At 35.1% G+C, this 23,553-nt stretch overlaps 1 long non-coding RNA gene across 1 annotated transcript; it reads right to left on the reverse strand.

Annotated features, from left to right (window-relative positions):
• Positions 1-446: 446 nt before the first annotated feature.
• LOC147581004 (uncharacterized) lies at positions 447-19,887 on the reverse strand. The gene is made up of 3 exons (XR_015250821.1): positions 19,703-19,887; positions 16,835-16,923; positions 447-618 (listed from the first exon to the last, which is right to left on the reverse strand). It is a non-coding gene; the product is annotated as an uncharacterized LOC147581004 (long non-coding RNA).
• Positions 19,888-23,553: the final 3,666 nt, after the last annotated feature.

A 23,553-nucleotide genomic window follows, 5' to 3' on the forward strand; every position in this document is an offset into this window, starting at 1 on the left:
ATTATACCACATAATCATGGGCTTACTGATTTGTTGCCTTTTAATTGGTCTCTAGTGTTTCACTGATGTGTATTTCTTTTCCGGATATCACTGTGGGGCTTTTTTTTTTTAAATGCCTTCCTCATATTCCTTAGTACAATTGACAATCAGGAAATGTTTCTTTAATGAAAATAGAGTGAGGCAGAAGCTTTTCAGCATAGACTATTAAATCACTTAATTAAGAGGGAAACCCAATAGGAAAGATGAGATTCTGGCTGTCAACTGGATAAAAATAAAAGAAAAGTAAGTGCAAGCTGTAAACGTAAGGATGAATGAAAGAATCTAGGTTCAGTAACTTAACTGGGAAATGAGGGATGGTCACACAAAATAATTTTGAATAAATTTTCTAAGTCTAGTCATGGGAAAGGGGTGAAATATCCTAGGTGTTCACATGGCTCATTAAAACATTTTTAATTATTTATTTATTTACTTTTAAATGTATTTATTTAAATTCAAGTTAGTTAACATACAGTGTAGTATTGGTTTCAAGAGTAGAATTTAGTGCTTCATCACTTACATACAATACCCAGTGCTCACATGGTCCATTTTAAAGCACTGATAACAGATATGTTTCATGACCTATAATAAAATGAAAAAAAAAAATTAAGAGATCCTCTTTTTGTAAGGACAACTTAGAGTCAACATCTCTAGATTATTTCTATGTATGCGTTTTTTTCCTAATTAATTTTCTTTATCTCAAAAAACAGTAGGGATAAATTTTCTAAATTAGTTCTTATATTTTGATCACTGTGATAGAGAGTATATTAATAAATCTCATACTTTGTTATTGAACAGGAATAAAAATCAGGAAAAATAAATTTCAAATAAAATCATGCATATATCTAAAGCCTTGTAAAATGCATTGGAAAATATTACTCCATAGGAAATATGTGTAACTCTTAAATATCTGGAAAAATAATATTATTTTAAAATTAGCTAAAGGCATTTGTTTATATACAGGTCTAATTCCATTAGGCTAACACGTATTATGAAAAGCTTCCAGGACTTTAGTAACACTCATTGACAAACATTATTTTTATAAATATTTCATCAAATAACTTTAAGGTGTTGAACAATTGAACCTGTATCATATTTCTTTTTGTGTGTAGTCAATAACAAAAACAATGCTTTTCTCAAGTTGTTTAACTTGTAAATACCGTTCCCTTTCTCTATAATAGTTGACTGTGATTTTTTGATACAGAAAAGGGTTCATGTAATGAAGTGTGAGTCAAGATGGTTATCTTTGTGAGGGTAAGGATTCATCTTTGTGCCTCATATCTTATTCAAGAACGTGTATACAATACTTACTATGTCAGGCACTGTTTTAGGCACATAATAAATGTTAACAGTCTTTAGTCTTCCTACAACTCTATGATATAGATATCATTATAATCCCTACTGGCAGGTGAAGAAACTGAGACAGAGGGGTAATGTGTCCAAGGTTCCACAGGCAGTAAGTGGAGGTTTAAATAGCAGTGCTTGTATTTCAGATTTTGTATTCTTAACCAGTATAAAATGTTTCATCCCTATAAACTCTGGTAACATGTTTAGATGAATATAACTGAAGAGAACTTTTCAAAGTACTTAGTCTAGTATGTATATAAAGCCACATTGAACTCCAAATTTGGTAGTTTTGCTAAGCATTCTATATATGACTTGCTTATTTCATTAAACAGTATCAGTTCTTAATTCAGGACTAGAATTCAGTAAAATTACTCCAAGGAAACTTACTTTGAGTAACTGTAAACTTATTATTGTGATATATCACAATATTTCACAATATACTTTTCACAAAATATATCACAATAATGAATTTAGACATATATAAATATAAGCGTTCATAAAATAAAAGTCAATTACCCATTACTCAGTTTTTTAAATCGTAACTAAGGAATTGTAATTATCTGTCCAAAGACACATTACTTTTTTCCTGATATTCACTATGCCCAGATGCACCCTCAGAATCTTTCTCAACACAAAATTTCCATCACCATTGCCAATATATTCAAGGTGCTACTACAAGAGAAATCAGAAGGCATGTATAAATTATGGAGAGACTTATATAGTATGATTCTATTTTCTAAAACTAAACCAGACTATACATATGTATACATATGATTGTGTAAGATTGTATGGTGAATGAGAAAGAGTAGACTACAAGTTTTTAATATTGCTTATCTCAAGAGAAAATGGGGAGACCATTAATTCTTTATTCATCTTTGGATTTATTTCTATGGTGAAGCAATGAAGAAAAGAAAGAAAAAGAGAAGAAAGAAAGAAAGAGAAAGGGAGGAAAGTAAGAAAGGAAGAAAGAAACTTAAAATTAAAAAAAAGAAACAAAATAGTTGTGCCATGCTGCTTATAATTTTTATAAGATAAGAACTAAGATTCCATCATGGAATTTTACAAGGCAGTCCTTTGAAAGAGTATTTCAGGAGGGTCCAAAGGCATGATTAGAATGTTCAAAAGAAAATGAGAGGTGAGAAACTGAAAACAATGTGCATAAATCTACTTTTGAGTAATTTTGCTATACAGTTAAAATGTAATGCAGTTAGAAAGAGGGAGATGGATTTAAGGAAGGGAATTATTAAATTATAAAAATACAAATTTATTTTGTATTCTCATAAGAAGAATCCTGGTGAGGTAGAATATTGATGATATGGGAGGGAGGGGACAATTACAAAGTAAATTCCTTCAGGAAGTCAGGGTATGGTGTCAGGGTATGGGATCTAAACAGAAGGTGCTGGTCTTGACAAGAGAATGGACAGGAGTGAAGGGAGAGAGTGGAAGCACAGAGGCAAATGGATTGGTATAATTGGTAGCTGCTTATACTTGACCCTTGAACAGCATGAAAGTTAGGGGTGCCAAACTGCCATGCAGTAGAAAATCCATGCACAACATTTGATTACCCTAAAACTCAAATACTCTCTACTGTTGACTGGAAGCCTTACTCATAACATAAACAGTCAATTAACACATATTTGGTATGTTATACTGTATTCTTACAATAAAATAAGCTGGAGAAAAGAAAATGTTATTAAGAAATGTTAAATTAGGGAAGAGAAAATACATTTATAGTACTACACTGTATTTACCAAAAGAAATCCTCACATAAGTGGATCCATAGTTCAAGCCTGTGTTGTTCAAGTGTCAACTGTGTTCTATTTTCTCAGTGCAATGGAAAGTAAGGTCATCATTTAAGAGTTAGGAAGATGGAAAAGGAGATGGAATTTTGAGGAGATACAAGGAAATATGGAATCTGGAAGAGAAAGAGTGAATTGACTTTGGGAACAAGAAGGGATTGCTGAGCAGTGTTCAACTTGAAGATTTTGATTATGAGTCTAGAATCAAGATGGCTTTGTGTTTCTAGCAATAATCACTTGTGTGGGCCTAGGCAAAGAGGTTAGGCTAGGTTATGCAAATACATTAGAGAATGTGCTAGAATATACTCAATTTTGTACTCAGAGTTCAGCAACCACATTTCTTTTGTCTTGTTATTGTTAGTTTCCCCTACCTTCTACTATAATAACATGTATGCAGCAGAAATGATGAGAGGTGTCACTCGCTGGTGTAATGGCTGCCTAGTGTCTGTGCATTCCCTTTGCTCAGGAATGCCTTCTGTGAGGCTAGGGATGTTTCATCGGCTTTTGTCATTTGCGGCTAAAGATAAATGATTTTGAGGCTAAATGCTTCTTGGAAGACAACTTCATAATGTAAGAACCCCACTGTGGTTTTTCATCTTTCAATATATATTTCCCTATTGTAAAGGTACCTTTTGTCTTTAAGTTTTAGTAGCTCAGTGAGATGGAAGAAAGCAGTTAATTTCATCCTCACTACATGAGGTTTACATTAATTAATAAAACACTTAATTAAAGCAATGCTTTGGGAATTCACCATGGCATTACTAGAAACAAATGTTTATTAATATAAAATGGCATCATGTACAATGTGCAGTCTTTCTTATAAATTGCTTGACTCCAGAGAAAAATCACTTTCTTAATAACCAGTGGGATAAGGCTGTAGCATAATTGTTAGAATTTTGCATTCATTTTAAATTGTGATGAAATGTATCACATGTTATGACCAACAAATTAAACTTATTTGAAGTATATGTTATGATAGCTTCTATTTTTGTCTGTTTGTATAACATAATGTATATAATATATAAAGCCAATAAGTTTTAGCTAGCATATAACATTAATTTTTTTTATTTCTCACATCTCATCATGGTACTCATAATCATTTCTAATCAGGAAAATTTGAGGAAAAAAATTGTATGTAGAACTTTTGTTGCTAACAAGTTTCAAGTTATTTTGTTTCAATAAGATACAGTGGTATTTTTGAAATATTTAACACAATCAAAGCAACAAAATGTACATTTCTTTATTTGAGAATCCCATGTTGGCAAGGGAAAACACATCACCAGAACAATTAATAATACTACATTTTTTTCTTTTTATAAATTGTGTATATACATATAACAAAATTTATTATTTTAGCCATTGTTAAGCATACAGTTCACTGGCATTAAATATATCCACATTGTTGTGCAACCATCACCACCATCCATCTCCAAAACCTTTTTCTTCTTCTGAAATTGGAACTGTACCACTTACACACAGTAACACCTCATTCTCTCCACCCCCTCAACCCCTGGCAACCACCTATCTGTTTTTTGTCTCTATGAATCTGACTACTCTAAGTACCTTATATAAGTGAAATTACATGGTATTTATCCTTTTGTGATTGGCTTATTTCATAGCTTTAAGTTACATTCATGTTGTGTCATGTGTCAGAATTTCCTTCTTTTTTTAAAAAAAATTTTTTTTCTTAACGTTTATTTATTATTGAGAGACAGAGAGAGACAGAGCATGAGCATGGGAGGGGCATAGAGAGGAGGAGACACAGAATCTGAAGCAGGCTGCAGGCTCTGAGCTGTCAGCACAGAGCCCAACGCAGGGCTCGAACTCACAAACCATGAGATCATGACCCGAGCCAAAGTCAGACACTCACCAACTGAGCCACCCAGGCGCCCCAGAATTTCCTTCCTTTTTAAAGCTGAATAACAGTCCACTATGTATATTCTACATTTTGTTTGCCCATTCATCTGTTGATGGACACTTGGATTGCTTCTACTTTGGGCATTGTAAATAATGTTGCTATGAACATGGGTGTATAAATGTCCGTTCAAGTCCCTGCTTTAAAATCTTTGGGGGTATATACCCACAAGTGGAATCACTGGGCCATATGGTAATTCTGTGTTTAATTTTTTGAGGAACTGACATACCATTCTCTATAGCAACTGCACCAGTTCACATTCTGACCAGCAATACCTAGGGTTCCAATTTTCTTCATATCCTTGGCAACACTTGTTTTTGTCTCTCTCTCTCTCTCTCTCTCTCTCTCTCTCTCTCTCTCTCTGTGTCTCTTAATAGCCAGTATGAAATAGAATCTCATTGTGGTTTTGATTTACATTTCTCTTAATGATTAGTGATGTTGAGCATCTTTTCATGTGCTTATTTGTAATATGTACTTTGTTTTTTGAGAAATATGTACCCAAGTTCTTTGCCTATTTTTAAATCAGATTTTTTGTTGTTGAGTTGTAGGAATTCTTTATATACCCTGGATATTAACTCCTTCTTAGATGTATGATTTGCAAACATTTTTATTATATTCTGTAAGTTGACTTTTCATTCCATTGCTAGTGTTCATTAATGCACAAATTTCCTCCCCTTTTTTAACTACACATTTATGAAACTTTCTTCAAAGAAAAATAATTTAAAACTCAAGCTTAAAGCTAACTAAGAAGACACAAAGAAATGGAGAAACATCCCGTGCTCATGGATTGGAAGAACATATATTGTTAAAAATGTTGATATACATTCAATATACACATTCAATGCAATCCTTCTCCAAATAACAACAGCATTCCTCACAGGGCTGGAACAAACAATCCTAAAGTTTGGATGGAACCAGGAAAGACCCCAAATAGCCAAAGTAATGTTGAAAAAGAAAACCAAAGCTGGAATCATCACAATTCTGGACTTCAAGCTGTATTACAAAGCTGTAATCATCAAAACAGTATGGTATTGGCACAAGAACAGACACATAGATCAATGGAATAGAACAGAGAACCGGAAATGAACCCACAAATATATAGCCAACGAATCTTTGACAAAGCAGAAAAGAATATCCAATGGAGTAAAGACAGTTTTTTTAGCAAATGGTGCTGGAAAAACTGGATGGCAACATGCAGAAGAATGAAGCTGGATCACCTTCTTACACCATACACAAAAATAAAGTCAAAATAGATGAAAAACCTCAATGTGAGACAAGAAACCATCAAAACCCTGGAGGAGAAAATAGGCAGCAGCCTCCTTGACCTTGGCCACAGCAACTTCTTACTTGACATGTCTCCAGAGCCAAGGGAAACAAAAGCAAAAATAAACTATTGGGACCTCATCGATATAAAAAGCTTCTTCATGGCAAAGAAAGCAGTCAACAAAACTAAAAGGCAACCTTTGGAATGGGAGAAGATATTTGCAAATGACATATCAGATAAGGGGTTAGTATCCAAAGTCTTTAAGAATTTACGAAACTCAACACCCCAAAAAACAAATAATCCAGTGAAGAAATGGGCAGAAGACATGCGTAGACACTTTTCCAAAGGAGACATCCAGATGGCAAACAGACATATGAAATATGCTCAATATCACTCATCATCAGGAAAATACAAATCAAAACTGAAATGAGATCCCACCTTACACATGTCAGAATGACTAAAATTAACAACTCAGGAAACAGCAGATGTTGGTAAGGATGTGGAGAAAGGGGAACCCTATTGCACTGTTGGTGGGAATGCAACCTGGTGTGGCCATTCTGGAAAATACTATGGAGGTTCCTCAAAAAATTATAAATAGAACTCCCTTATGACCCAGCAATTGCACTGTAGTAATTTATCCAAAGGATACAAAACTGTTGATTGGAAGGGGCACATGAACACCAATGTTTATAGCAATGCTATCAACAATAGCCAAATTATGGAAAGAACCAAATGTCCATTGACTGATGAATGCATAAAGAAGATGTGGTGTATACACACAACAGAATACTACTCAGCAATGAAAAAGAATGAAATATTGCCATTTGTAGGAAAGTGGAAGGAACCGGAGGGTATTATGCTAAGTGAAATAAGTCAGTCAGAGAAAGACAAATATCAGATGACTTCACTCATATGAGGACTTTAAGAGACAAAACAGATGAACATGAGGGAAGGGAAACAATGTGTAAGGATCTGGAGGGTATTATGCTAAGTGAAATAAATCAGTCAGATATCATATGATTTCATTCATATGCAAAATTTGAGAAATACAACAGATGAACATAGAAGAAGGGAAGGAAAAATAAGATTAAAACACAGAGGAAGGCAAACCACATGAGATTTTTAAATACAGAGAATGGGAAGGGGCTTCTGGGAAGATGGCGGCATAGGAGGACACTGGGCTCACCGAGTCCTGTGGATCACTTAGATTCCACCCACACCTGCCTAAATAACCCAGAAAATCGCCAGAAGACTAGCAGAATGGATTATCCGGAGCCAAGCATAGCGAAGAGGTCCACAGAAGAGGGTAGGAAGGGCGGAGAGGCGGTGAGTGCTCCACGGACTGGCTGGAGGGAGCTGGGACGGAGGGGCAGCCCCCCGGCAAAGTAGAGCCCCTGAGTCTGGCTTGCAAAAATGGAGGGGCCAGACGGAGTGTGCTCTGACAGCAAGCGGCACTTAACATCTGGAAGGTTATAAGTTAACAGATCTGCTCGGAGAACAGGAGGGCTAGAGGACAATGGGAGGGAGAGTTGTTGAGCCCCAGACGAAAGAGCGCAGCGTGGCGTGGAACAAAGGCGCTCGTCAGCGCTATTCCCTCGCCCATCCCCCAGCCAAAATCCCAAAGGGAACCAGTTCCTGTCAGGGAACTGGCTTGCGCCGCGCAAACACCCAACGCTGTGCTTTTGCGGATGCATCCCTCTGGCGGGTCTGACTCCCTCCCGGTGCCACGGGGCCCCTCTTGAAGTGGATCACCAAAGGTGCGAGCTGAGCCTGCCCCTCCTGCCTCTGTGCACCTTGCCGATCCACCCCAGCTAATGCCAGATCCCCAGCACCACAAGTCTGGCAGTGTGCAAGTAGCCCAGATGGGCCACGCCACCCCACAGTGAATCCCGGCCCTAGGAGAGGGGAAGAGAAGGTACACACCAGTCTGACTGTGGCCCCAGCGGTGGGCTGTGGGCAGACATCAGGTCTGAATGTGGCCCCAACCACCAACGCAACTTATTCAAGACAGCAGAGGGGAAGTACCCTGCAGTTCCACACCACTCAGGGGACTATCCAAAATGACGAAATGGAAGAATTCCTCTCAAAAAAACCTCCAGGAAATAATGACAGCCAAGAACTGATCAAAAAGGATTTAAACAATATAACAGAAAGTGAATTTAGAATAATAGTCATAAAATTAATCGCTGGGCTTGAAAACAGTATAAAGGACAGCAGAGAATCTATTGCTACAGAGATCAAGGGACTGAGGAACAGCCAGGAGGAGCTAAAAAAATGCTATTCATGAGCTGCAAATTAATATGGAGACGACCACAGCTCGGATTGAAGAGGCAGAGGAGAGAATAGGTGAACTAGAAGATAAAATTATGGAAAAAGAAGAAGCTGAGAAAAAGAGAGATAAAAAAATCCAGGAGTATGAGGGGAAAATTAGAGAACTAAGTGATGTACTAAAGAGAAATAATCTACGCATAATTGGTATCCCAGAGGAGGAAGAGAGAGGGAAAGGTGCTGAAGGTGTACTTGAAGAAATAATAGCTGAGAACTTCCCTGATCTGGGGAAGGAAAAAGGCATTGAAATCCAAGAGGCACAGAGAACTCCCTTCAGACGTAACTTGAATTGAACTTCTGCACGAAATATCACAGTGAAACTGGCAAAATACAGGGATAAAGAGAAAATTCTGAAAGCAGCTAGGGATAAACGTGCTCTAACATATAAAGGGAGACCAATAAGACTACTGACAGATCTCTCTACTGAAACTTGGCAGGCCAGAAAGGAATGGCAGTCAATCTTCAATGTGATGAACAGAAAAAAATATGCAGCCAAGAATACTTTATCTAGCAAGTCTGTCATTTAGAATAGAAGGAGAGATAAAGGTCTTCCCAAACAAACAAAAACTGAAGGAATTCGTCTCCACTAAACCAGCCCTACAAGAGATCCTAAGGGGGGATCCTGTGAGACAAAGTACCAGAGACATTGCTACAAGCATGAAACCTATAGACATCACAATGACTCTAAACCCATATCTTTCTATAATAACACTGAATGTAAAGGGACTAAATGCTCCAACCAAAAGACATAGGGTATCAGAATGGATAAAAAACAAGACCCATCTATTTGTTGTCTACAAGAGACTCATTTTAGACCTGAGGACACTTTCAGATTGAAAGTGAGGGGATGGAGAACTATTTATCATGCTACTGGAAGTCAAAAGAAAGCTTGAGTAGCCATACTTATATCAGACAAACTAGACTTTAAATTAAAGGCTGTAACAAGAGATAAAAAAGGGCATGATATAATAATTACAGGGTCTATCCATCAAGAAGAACTAACAATTATAAATGTCTATGCGCCAAATACGGGAGCCCCCAAATATATAAAACAATTGCTCACAAACATAAGCAACCTTATTGACAAGAATGTGGTAATTGCAGGGGACTTTAACACCCCACTTATACAACAATGGATAGATCATCTAGACACATGGTCAATAAAGAAACAAGGGCCCTGAATGATACATTGGATCAGATGGACTTGACAGATATATTTAGAACTCTGCATCCCAAAGCAAAAGACTATACTTTCTTCTTGAGTGCACATGGAACATTCTCCAAGGTAGATCACATACTGGGTCACCAAACAGCCCTTCGTAAGTATACAAGAATTGAGATCATACCATGCATACTTTTGGACCACAATGCTATGAAGCTTGAAATCAACCACAGGAAAAAGTCTGGAAAACCTCCAAAAGCATGGAGGTTAAAGAACACCCTACTAAAGCATGAATGGGTCAACCAGGCAATTAGAGAAGAAATTAAAAAATATATGGAAACAAATGAAAATGAAAATACAACAATCCAAACACTTTGGAATGCAGCAAAGGCAGTCCTGAGAGGAAAATACATTGCAATCCAGGCCTATCTCAAGAAACAAGAAAAATCCCAAATACAAATTCTAACAGCACACCTAAAGGAAACAGAAGCAGAACAGCAAAGACACCCCAAACCCAGCAGAAGAAGAGAAATAATAAAGATCAGAGCAGAAATAAACAATATAGAATCTAAAAAAACTGTAGAGCAGATCAACGAAACCAAGAGTTGGTTTTTTGAAAAAATAAACAAAATTGACAAACCTCTAGCCAGGCTTCTCAAAAAGAAAAGGGAGATGACCCAAATAGATAAAATCATGAATGAAAATGGAATGATTACAACCAATCCCTCAGAGTTACAACAATTATCAGGGAATACTATGAAAAACTATATGCCAACAAGCTGGACAACTGGAAGAAATGGACAAATTCCTAAACACCCACACACTTCCAAAACTCAATCAGGAGGAAATAGAAAGCTTGAACAGACCCATAACCAGCGAAGAAATTGAATCGGTTATCAAAAATCTCCCAACAAATAAGAGTCCAGGACCAGATAGCTTCCCAGGGGAGTCCTACCAGACGTTGAAAGCAGAGACAATACCTATCCTTCTCAAGCTATTCCAAAAAATAAAAAGGGAAGGAAAACTTCCAGACTCATTCTATGAAGCCAGTATTACTAAACCAGACAGAGACCCAGTAAAAAAAAAAAAAAAAGAGAACTACAGGCCAATATCCCTGATGAATATGGATGCAAAAATTCTCAATAAGATACTAGCAAATCGAATTCAATGGCATATAAAAAGAATTATTCACCATGATCAAGTGGGATTCATTCCTGGGATGCAGGACTGGTTCAATATTCGCAAATGAATCAATGTGATACATCACATTAATACAAGAAAAGAACCATATGATCCTGTCAATCGATGCAGAAAAGGACTTTGACAAAATTCAGCAACTTTCTTAATAAAGACCCTCGAGAAAGTTGGAATACAAGGAACATACTTAAAGATCATAAAAGCCATTTATGAAAAGCCCACAGCTAACATCATCCTCAACGGGGAAAAACTGAGAGCTTTTTCCCTGAGTTCAGGAATATGACAGGGATGTCCACTCTCACCGCTGTTGTTTAACATAGTGTTGGAAGTTCTAGCATCAGCAATCAGACAACAAAAGGAAATCAAAGGCATCAAAATTGGCAAAGATGAAGTTAAGCTTTCACTCTTTGCAGATGACATGATATTATACATGGAAACCCGGTAGACTCCACCAAAAGCCTGCTAGAACTGATATATGAATTTAGCAATGTTGCATACAAAATCAATGTACAGAAATTACTTGCATTCTTATACACTAACAATGAAGCAACAGAAAGACAAATAAAGAAACTGATCCCATTCACAATTGCACCAGGAAGCATAAAATACTTAGGGATAAATCTAACCAAAGATGTAAAAGATCTGTATGCTGAAAAGTATAGAAAGCTTAGGAAGGAAATTGAAGAAGATATAAAGAAACGGAAAAACATTCCGTGCTCATGGATTGGAAGAATAAATATTGTCAAAATGTCAATACTACCCAAAGCTATCTACACATTCAATGCAATCCCAATCAAAATTGCACCAGCATTCTTCTCGAAACTAGAACAAGCCATTCTAAAATTCATATGAAACCACAAAGGCCCTGAATAGCCAAAGTAATTTTGAAGAAGAAGACCAAAGCAGGAGGCATCACAATCCCAGACGTTAGCCTCTACTACAAAGCTGTAATCATCAAGACAGCATGGTATTGGCACAAAAACAGACACATAGACCAATGGAATAGAATAGAAACCCCAGAACCAGACCCACAAAAGTATGGCCAACTAATATTTGACAAAACAGGAAATAATATCCAATGGAAAAAAGTCTCTTTAACAAATGGTGCTGGGAGAACTGGACAGCAACATGCAGAAGAATGAAACTAGACCACTTTCTTACACCATTCACAAAAATAAACTCAAAATGGATAAAGGACCTGAATGTGAGACAGGAAACCATCAAAACTCTAGAGGAGAAACCAGGAAAAGACCTCTCTGACCTCAGCCGTAGCAATCTCTTACTCGACACATCCCCAAAGGCAAGGGAATTAAAAGCAAAAATGAACTATTGTGACCTCATGAAGATAAAAAGCTTCTGCACAGCAAAGGAAACAATCAACAAAACTAAAAGACAGCCAACGGAATGCGAAAAGATTTTTGCAAATGACATACCGGACAGAGGGCTAGTATCCAAAATCTATAAAGATCTCACCAAACTCCACATCCAAAAGACAAATAATCCAGTGAAGAAATGGGCAGAAAACATGAATAGACACTTCTCTAAAGAAGAAATCCAGATGGCCAACAGGCACACGAAAAGATGCACAACATCGCTCCTCATCAGGGAAATACAAATCAAAACCGCACTCAGATATCACCTCACACCAGTTAGAGTGGCCAAAATGAACAAAACAGGAGACTCCAAAACAGGAGATGCTGGAGAGGATGTGGAGAAACGGGAACCCTCTTGCACTGTTGGTGGGAATGCAAATTGGTACAGCCACTCTGGAAAACAGTGTGGAGGTTCTTCAAAAAATTAAAAATAGACCTACCCTATGACCCAGCAGTAGCACTGCTAGGAATTTACCCAAGGGATACAGGAGTACTGATGCATAGGGCACTTGTACCCCAATGTTTATAGCAGCACTCTCAAGAATAGCCAAATTGTGGAAAAAGCCTAATTGTCCATCAACTGATGAATGGATAAAGAAATTGTGGTTTATATACACAATGAAGTACTACTTGGCAATGAGAAAGAATGAAATATGGCCCTTTGTAGCAACCTGGATGGAACTGGAGAGTGTTATGCTAAGTGAAATAAGCCATACAGAGAAAGACAGATACCATATGTTTTCACTCTTATGTGGATCCTGAGAAACTTAACAGAAACCCATGGGGGAGGGGCAGGAAAAAAAAGGGGGGTTAGATTGGGAGAGAGCCAAAGCATAAGAGACTCTCGAGAACTGAGAACAAACTGAGGGTTGATGGGGGGTGGGAGGGAGGAGAGGGTGGGTGATGGGTATTGAGGAGGGCACCTTTTGGGATGAGCACTGGGTGTTGTATGGAAACCAATTTAACAATAAATTTCATATATTAAAAAAATTAAAATATAAAAATAAAAGAAAAAAGATAAAAGATTCAAAAATAAATAAATAAATACAGAGAATGAACTGAAGGTTGTTGGAAGGGAGGTTCGGGGGTATCAGTTAAATGGGTGATGGGAATTAAGGAGGACACTTTTTGGGACGAGTCCTGGGTGTCATATGTAAAAGATGAATAACTGGGTTCTACTACTGAAGCCAAGAGTACATAGTTTTGTGCCAACTAACTTGAATTTAAATTAAAAATAAAACAAAAAAAAAAAAACCAAGTATAGCCCTGGTATCTCTCTGCACTATTGTAATTATGTGAATTTAAGCAAAAATGATACAAGTATAATCTGTGCTTTATCACTAAAGGTCTTCTAAAGACAACAGTATCACTTAATTATGTCATTGAAATGAAAATATTTGCAATCTTAAATACATTTGGATCATATTTTTTAACGGAATTGTACTGAAATTAAAAATAAACAGATGTATGGCTTAAGAGTACAGCAGATGAAAAAATCTGTGATTTTTCTCACCTGTAGTATTAACGTTGTACCTTTTCTTGTGTGAGCACCAATGATAGTTCAAGCTTGAAACCAAAATTCAAATAACATTTATGAAACCCTAGGTGTTTTCTCCCCCAGGCTCTTTATACTTGATCTTCAACCAGTAGCACTGTTCTTTCATAGCCCAGCATTCAGAACTTAGCTCCAAACTGTCTTCTAGAGAGGTCTTCACTGATCTACCTGAATAAAAAATCCCCACTCCCACCCTATATCACTCTTTATCCCAATCAGATCCCAGTTGTCTTTACTTTATAACATTGCATGTATAATTGCCTAAAATTATCTATGCACGTTTATACTTGGGCATTGTCTCTTTTCCACGTTCCCACTAAATGTGTGCTTCAAGAAGAACCTAGTCTGGTTTGTTTTTCTGGATACCTAGTACCTAGTGACTGGAGTGTAAGTAGGTAAAGTATCAAATATTTGCAGAAGAAATGAAATAAAATGACATTTATGCTAATAATTCTTATGAAATCATATATTTTCCTCAAATTATTGAAATCATGAGTTTTCATTAATTACATAATCGTGTATGAAACTTGATTATACATGGACTAGTTTTCAATTATTTTACTAGAGCCATTTATAGGCTTGTGCATTCATCGGTCATTACAGAAAATACATTGTCCACATCTTATCTTTCATTGTGAATGGATATCTTATAATTAGTTGTATCTGAGTCCAGGCAAGATATATATATTTTTTTACTTTCTTTTAGTTCTTTTTCCTACAGAACATATATCTTTCTCTTTGATATCGAGAAAAATATTTTATAATTTCCTAAGCTTTTGAGAGTTCTTTTTTTCTCAATCCTTAGTTCCTTAACTCATAAATACTCAGTAGTAAATTAGTCCCTATTTCTAAGAACTGTGTATGAAACATAAATGAGACATTTAATAGCACACTAGCATTTTTCAAAATTTATGTAATGCTATTTTTAAAATTAATAGAAAACCTTATGATTTAAGAAAATGAGGTATTAATTTGAATTCTATTTTCTCAAGTCTCTTAAAAAGGCTATGCATGTATGAAATAATTTGCCTTTTGGAATACCACAATTATAGAAAGCTGTTGCTTTTAATACATGTCACAGCATATCAGTTTAAGGGGAAACTCTGGCTGCTGTTGCTTCAACTGCTTAGACATATTAAGATCTTTTTTCAATTTCTTGTTAAGAAACACCTCAGGTTCTTCTTTTTTTTTTAAGCACTCTTTCATTTAGCAGAATGACACATTGGAGACAATCTCACCCATCTTGAAATACTAAATACCAGAGTGATTATTGAACGATAGAATGTTTCCATTACTTTTTGTCTTGCAGACTGTTCTTTGTATCATTAATATTTTAGTGCCAACAGAGTATTGCAATATTCTAAAGTGCAACCCCTTTCCCAATGAATCTCATAAATCTCACAACCACTGTAGTTGGAAAGCAAGGGGTTTTTATAATTGCAGATATTTCTGGCCCAAAGACAAATATCTTTCATAGGATTTGTTTTTGTTGTCATAAAGGAGACACTTCAGGAACAATTGTATGGCATGATGGGCTATGGTAGGTAAGTGGTCAGCAAAGCTTCAACCTCTGATTGAAACAAGGTTACTAGCTTGTCACATGGTTTGAAAATATCAGCTTCTTCCAGTAGTGGGTCACATTTAAAAGTGGAAATTCTAATAACGTATTCTGAATAATTCTGTATAATGAAATTAAATACATCAATATGGTATGATGTTTTTCAAAAAGGATGAACAAAACGTTTTCTCTAAAAGAAAACCATGACTTTTTAGAAAGACCCTTCATGAGCAAGCTTGATTATTTCTAACTCAAGTAAAACAATCCTATCTAGTTTCCTAGTTTCCTTTTCTGAGAAGACAGAGTAACTACCAAAGTGGCATTCTAATATGGGGCCCTCAAATTTAGGTCTCCTTGAGTTGATAACACTTTAGACGCTCAACATGGAAAGCACTAGTTTGATGCACTCCAAATATAGATGCCTAAAGATTGAAAAAAATATTTTCTACCTCAAACAAAAGTTTTTACAAACGGAAGTCAGTGTCCTTGAAAGTATCTTCAGGAGGATCTGCCAAAAATAGTTAATAATAGATAGCTAGTAATGTCACTAATTCACTATGTGATTTCCAACTGTAGGAGATAAGAGCTAATGGTAGGCATATTTTCATTACAGATATGTGCCCGTCACCATTTTTCTAGAGCTTGAAACTATTCAGGTAGGTACTATGTAAGCAGATGATATTCAATAAGATCTTGAAACAATTTATAAATGCAGACAAAAAGTATTGGGTTTACTAGGTAATCTTTCAGGATAAATAACAAATGTTATGTAATTTAACTTACAGATCATATTTAGTTCTCCATCCTTTTAATTCAGCATGTAAGATGCCTATTTAATAAGTGTATTTATTTAATTGAAATAAAAAGCAACTGAGATTTTCTTTGATAAGAAGAGATGAAAATCTTTTGATAATATGTATTTTTAAAAGCTCACAATTTTGTTAAAAAGAATTACCATGCTAGCAATCATTTAAGACATATTTTTAAAAATATTTATGAATTGAGTTAAATAAGACATATGACTTTTAAGTTTTATACATTGATTCTGTGTGGTGGGCTTTGGATAATTACTTTCTTTTAGATTTCTTTTCATCATTAACATAATTTTATTTACTAAATAGACCACATTTATTATATTAACAGTGATGTTATAAATCTTTATCTTTTCTTATTCTTTTCAGGCAACCATCCATAATAGCCATTTGTAATGAAAAATGGTTACATTTTTTTAGGGCTTCAAAACATAAATGTATGAAATACTTTTCACAATGATTTAAATTTTTGTATTAAAATTACCTACCAGAAAGATGAGCATAGCAGGCTTCTCTAGAGGTATAGATTCTTCATCATGGAATAATGTAAAATGTTCATGAATACAAAGAATAATGCCTGAATACCAGAAAAATAACATAAAATTGTACAAAAAAGGATAACAGCATGAAAACATATATTTGTACATCAGTTATTAAACTTTGTCATTTTTATCATTTCTTTTGTAAATAGTACACTGGTACTATTCACCTTAAACAGGCATTATGTCAACAGATAATTTTCTCTTTTAAAATTATTTCAAACTACTAAATGAATTAAATTCTTAAACACATATAATTACTCAAGTTGTACCCCTTGAGTTATATTCTTTGTCTATAAATGAAATATTTGTCATACATATTATGTCAACCTGAAGAAATAAAAGTGTTCTCTTGTATAGTTTTTGATAAATTTTTAAATGATGATTATTTTTCAGAATCCCTTGCTGACATTTATCTTTTCATATAGATTTAAGTTTAAGGTATTTACTGCTGTGAAAGGATAACTAACTTTATCATATAACTTTAAAATTGAAAATAACACAAATATGGTATTTGGTTAGAATCTAGAGTCACTTTACATTACCTTATTTGTGTATATAAAGCTTTTATAGTTTGCCTTTACCACGTACATATGCTTACATGTATATCCATGAAAGAGGTGATCTTTTTTTGTCACTTTTTCTATATTTAAGATGTTATACAAACATTGAAAATTTATAAAGAATTTTGAAGAAATTTAGCCTCTTTCTACTAAAAACCAAAAGGATATTCTTTGTATTGTGTCTCATCTATGAATTTTAAGAATGACAAATAAAATAATTGATTACTTCTTTGTTTTCCCACAAGAGAAAACTTCCAAGTGATAATGTGCATAGCTTCCAACTGCATACTTGGACCTAGTTATACGTAATGTGCTCTGTTGTGCTCAATTTTGGCCTGTCGACATTAAATGGCATCTGGGAATTCTTTCCAATATTTGAAATAACTCTCCCATCAAGGAGTATAATAATAGTGTAACTGATGATTAAATATTAAAATTATTATTGTTATAACTCTGTCATTTGTTCCTTACCTTTTATGTTTTTGTAAATAGAAGTAAAAGATAAAAACTTAAAGGAGGGTCAAAGTACAGGAAGACAAAATTAGAAGAGAAGCCCTGTAACTAAGGTAGCAAGCACTCAGTAGGTAAATACTACTGGAAATCTTTTATTCTTTTTCAGGAATTAGGCTTCCAAGTTAATTAGTCAAAAACATCATTGGATTATAATGAAAAAAAATGTCAAAGACGTAAGCCAACCATGTAGAATAAGAAATGCTTTTTACCTATTCTATAGACATTAATGTATGAAGTACAAGAAAGTTGTCTCTCATAATCTTAGCCTTAGAGCTACTCTGCACCTATGAAAATTTGGTTTCTCATAATAACATTACCTCTGTCTTCCCTTTCATTCAAATATATTTTTTAAATGTGTTTTTAACCTTTTCATTAGCCTCCATGTTGCCAAAGTCAATGGTCACTTAGTTGCCCTCATGTTATTCAATCTCTCAGCACAGATGGCCACTGCTTCCCTGAAACATTTTGCATTCTTGGATTCCATAAAATATGGTCCTGATTTTCCTTGAATTATTGGCATTTCCTCAACAATTGCCTTTCCTGAATGCTCCTGTTATGGCTGGCCTTAAATGCTAGATTACGCCATGGTTTGTTTTTTAAACTTTCCTTACATCATTTTCTTGTGATTTATGGCTTTAAGATCATCTGTGTTTATCTGACTTGTAATTGTCTGCATCCATCTCAATGCATCCCTTGAGGTCCAGACTCAAATATCCAGCTGCCTTCTACACATCTCATTATCTGATTAGCAGTCACTTCATTTATCTTGGTGAAGGTAGGACACTTGATTCATCCCATTAAGTATCCCAAACCCATAACTATACCCTATTCCTAGTCTTCATTATGATAAGTGGAACTACCTGTAAGATTGGGTAAAAAATCCTAGGGTGCTCCTTTGTATTTAACTCTTCCTTCTTCCTTGAATCCAATTAATTAATTGGTGAATCTGTTGACTTGATTTCCAAAAATATATCTTAAGTATGTTTCTCTCCATTTCCATTGGCAACCCCATGTTCCATCATTCAGTCATAAATAAATAAATAAATAAATAAATAAATAAGAAATTGCCATCTTACATTTATACCTTTCTACACTTGGCCTCAATAATCCATTCTTCAAAGAACATACAGAATAAATTTTAAATAAGTTGAATCAAAATCTTCTTTTGTCTAAAAACGTCTTCCTATACTTAGAATCAAACCAGACTCCCTACCATGGCTCACAATATTCTACACACCTAGTTCTTGGCAGATCTATTTAATATTTTCTTCCAGACCTCTCTCTCTTCTCTCCAACTTTAAGCCTCACTGGCTTTCTTTCTATTCTTTAAACATGCTAAGATTGTTTCTATCTCTGTATCTTTGCACTTATTGTTCCTTCCACATGGAGCTTTCTCATTAAGACTTCTCACGTTCAATTTCCAGTCTAATTTCTCCACCCCAGAGAATCTTGGCCTGACCTACCTATGCTAGCCACAGTCTCACTCTACATCTTCCATGAGTACAGGACCAATCTATGTAGCTCATTGCTTAGGATGGTCTGGCCTCTAGTTATAACATTAATTAATTGATTTAATAAAGATTGTTAAATGAAAGCTCTCAGAAAATATCAGGAATATATTCACACTGAAATATAAACAACTGGTTACAAAAACATTTCTAACCTATTATTAAATTCTCAAATTTAAGAAATAAAGCTTATTTTAAAAGTTACTATTAAGATAAATTTAAGGCACCCTTACTTGCACAGTGGCAGGATTTGAGGAGAATGTTGAAGATGATGCTGGGTACTTCAAGTAATAGTCAGTCCTTCTAACCTTATCTATAAAAGTATCCAAAGAAATTACACTTGTATTTTCCACCATTTTCATTTTCCAATTTGCTTAACTTTTTAATTCATTAAATTGGAGTAGAAAAATCACATCAAGGAAAACAGCCTATAATACGAACACAAAAATTAATTTAGAAATGTTTGCATCTCCATGCTTTATAAACATACTTTAAATATACACTATTCAAGTATGGAAGTTACAAACAGTTAACCATGAATTATGGGGTTATAATTCCACTGATGAAATCTCAAGGCACAAAACCATGGGTCGTATCCTACTATGGATTTAATATGAAACTCTTTTCACAGTTAGGGGAGTTCCACTTGAAAATTGAGAAGACAGGTTGTGAATTAATAGTCATAAAATGCATTGTTCTATGAACCCCATATTGAATTAATAAAAGAAATATGAATCGGGCTCACGAGAGAGGAAGGTATATTTTCTGGTGTAGTGAAAGTGTGCCAGCATCATTTTTTAGAATTAGAAATGAATGCTGTAATTTTTTTCAGGCTGTAATAACTGTTTTCATTTTTTTTTACTCAAATAAGTAAAACCTGTGCAGAGAAAATATTTTGGTGTTGGGGATTCTAGGAAGTGGGATGCTACCACAGAAACAGATGGACAATCTGTTTTATCATTATTTTATTATTTCAGTCATTGTGCACATACTTTTTTAAACTAAACTTTTGATTTTTTTTCTTTGTCGTGTCTACAAAGTGGCATAGATTAAAGGATTATCTGATCCTTCCTTTTTTAAAACTAAATAAACATATTGATTCTGAAATAAGCTAAATGACAAATGGAAAGAACCTGGATTTGGAATCAGACTCCCTCGCTCTAACATCAGCCAAGCACTTACTACCTGTGTGACCTTTCCCAAATTACTTAACCTCCCTAATCCTGTTTCCTCATCTGTAAAGAAGAGAATAATATTTATCTTGGGTATAATTTTGTAACCAAATGAAGTAATATAAAAAATTTATGTAAAAAGTACACCTTGGAGATAGTTTGTAAACAAAGTAATGCATATAAAACGTACACATTGGCTTAGAATCTATTTACTAAATGCCATGTTTTTCTGAGCAGAGCCCAGGATATAACCCAGGTCACTTAATTCCTTGCCCCGTTTTTTGTTTTTTTTTTTAAATACTATAACAATGTATTTCTTTCCATTTAATTAACTCTTCCTTTGTTAATTTCTCTGTTGACAGGCTTAGCTTTTTTCTGCACCCTTTTCACTTAATTCTATATCTATAGAAAATACAATTAGAGGGGCGCCTGGGTGGCGCAGTCGGTTAAGCGTCCGACTTCAGCCAGGTCACCATCTCGCAGTCCGTGAGCTTGAGCCCCGCGTCGGGCTCTGGGCTGATGGCTCAGAGCCTGGAGCCTGTTTCCGATTCTGTGTCTCCCTCTCTCTCTGCCCCTCCCCCATTCATGCTCTGTCTCTCTCTGTCCCAAAAATAAATAAAAACGTTGAAAAAAAAATTAAAAAAAAAAAAGAAAATACAATTAGAATTTTATGTAGAAAAGAAGTTGACACCAAATAATTAAACTAGGACCAAAGTAAGTACAAAACTATGTAGCAAATTAAGCTAAATAGTATTTTCAATTTTTTACCTTGCATTTAGCCTTTTTTATAACTTAACATTGAAGAATTAATTTCCCCAAGAAAAAATATTTTGAATATTTTTAACAATAAAATATAATGTTTGTTATTATCTTTCCAACTCTAGCCCAATGAGCTGCATAACCAAAGGGTGTGAAACAAATTCTCTGAGATTCATGTTAATTCAGGTCAATAAATTAATTGACATATTGATACATTATATGTATGTAAGGAATAATAACTTTTATGATATCAAACCTTGAGATAATCATTTTTTTTTGTTAGTTAGATGACAGCATGACATGCTTAAGGTTTAGGTTTAGAACCTATTGGATGTTATAAATGAACGCATTTTAAAAAGTAAGGAAGCATAGGGGCGCCTGGGTGGCGCAGTCGGTTGAGCGTCCGACTTCAGCCAGGTCACGATCTCGCGCTCTGTGAGTTCGAGCCCCGCGTCGGGCTCTGGGCTGATGGCTCAGAGCCTGGAGCCTGTTTCCAATTCTGTGTCTCCCTCTCTCTCTGCCCCTCCCCCGTTCATGCTCTGTCTCTCTCTGTCCCAAAAATAAATAAATGTTGAAAAAAAAAAAATTTAAAAAAAAAAAAAAAAAAAAAAAAAAAAAAAAAAAAGTAAGGAAGCATAGCCGATAGGTATACTGGAGTGGTCAGTAAAATTAACTTTCCAGGTAAGTCACGCAAGAAAGTAGTTGATATATGGTCATTTCCTTTGAAGTCAGACTTCACTAATTTTTACTTATCAGAAGAAGATCAGACCATTTGATTTCTCTCTTTTTTTTTATCACTTTACATACAAAGACTTAATGAACTTAGCCAGCCTAATAATTTCACATTCATCTGCACTATTTACAGTTTATGTGATTTTATCCTACAATATAACATTATCAACTAACAAGTACAGACTCAGCATCTCCCAAGAACAGAGCTTGTGTTAGGCATTGAAGTAAGATACAATCAACTGTAAGACATAGTCTTTGGCCTACACGACCTTATGATCAGTGGTGGAGAATGAAACAGCTAAAGCTACCCCCCCCCCAAAAAAAACGAGATTATGTTGCACTTCCTTAAGGAAAAAGAATGTGAGATATAACTTGAATTTCTGTTATCTACAACATATAATAATAAAGTCCATGTCCTTATTAGGATTAAAGGACAAATGTGATTTATTATAGATCATGTAAGTAAATGTAAGAGGTAACTCTTTAAATTATCAGAAAAATATCTATATGAGTTCATGTCTGTTCTATTTTTAACCTTTTAATTATCAATATATACACTGATGCTCCTAGTACACCCAATTGGGGAAGAATAAAAGACCAAGAAGTGATTTGAATGATGTTGAATATCTTTTCATGTGTCTGTTAGCCAACTGGATGTCTTCTTTGGAAAAGTGTCTATCCATATCTTCTGTCCATTTTTCCCTGGATTATTTGTTTTTATAAGAGTTGAGTTTGATAAGTTCTTTATACATTTTGGATACTAACCCTTTATCCTGTCCATCATTTGCAAATATCTTCTCCCATTCCACAGGTTGCCTTTTAGTTTTGTTGATTGCTTCCTTCACTGTGCAGAAGCTTTTTATATTGATGAGGTCCCAATAGTTTATTTTTGCTTTTGTTTCCCTTGGCTCTGAAGACATGTCAAGTAAGAAGTTGCTGTGGCCAAGGTCAAGGAGGTTTCTGCCTATTTTCTCCTCCAGGGTTTTGAAGGTTTCCTGTCTCACACTGAGGTCTTTAATCTATTTTGACTATTTTTGTGTATGGTGTAAGAAGGTGATCCAGTTTCATTCTTCTGCATGTTGCCATCCAGTTTTTCCAGCACCATTTGCTAAAGAGACTGTCTTTTCTCCATTGGATATTCTTTCCAGCTTGGTCAAAGATTAATTGGCCACACATTTGTGAGTCCATTTCTGGGTTCTCTATTCTATTCCATTGATCTATGTGTCTATTTTTGTGCAGTATCATACTGTCTTGATGATTACAGCTTTGTAACACAGCTTGAAGTTCAGAATTGTGATGGTTCCAGCTTTGGTTTTCTTTTTCAACATTACTTTGGCTATTTGGAGTCTTTTCTGGTTCCATAAAATTTTAGAATTGTTTTTTCTAGCTCTATGAAGAATGCTGGTGTTATTTCGAAAGGG

Source organism: Puma concolor, chromosome B2 (assembly GCF_028749965.1).
Source record: "Puma concolor isolate L17-30 chromosome B2, mPumCon1.1.hap2, whole genome shotgun sequence".
NCBI classification, from domain to species: domain Eukaryota; kingdom Metazoa; phylum Chordata; class Mammalia; order Carnivora; family Felidae; genus Puma; species Puma concolor.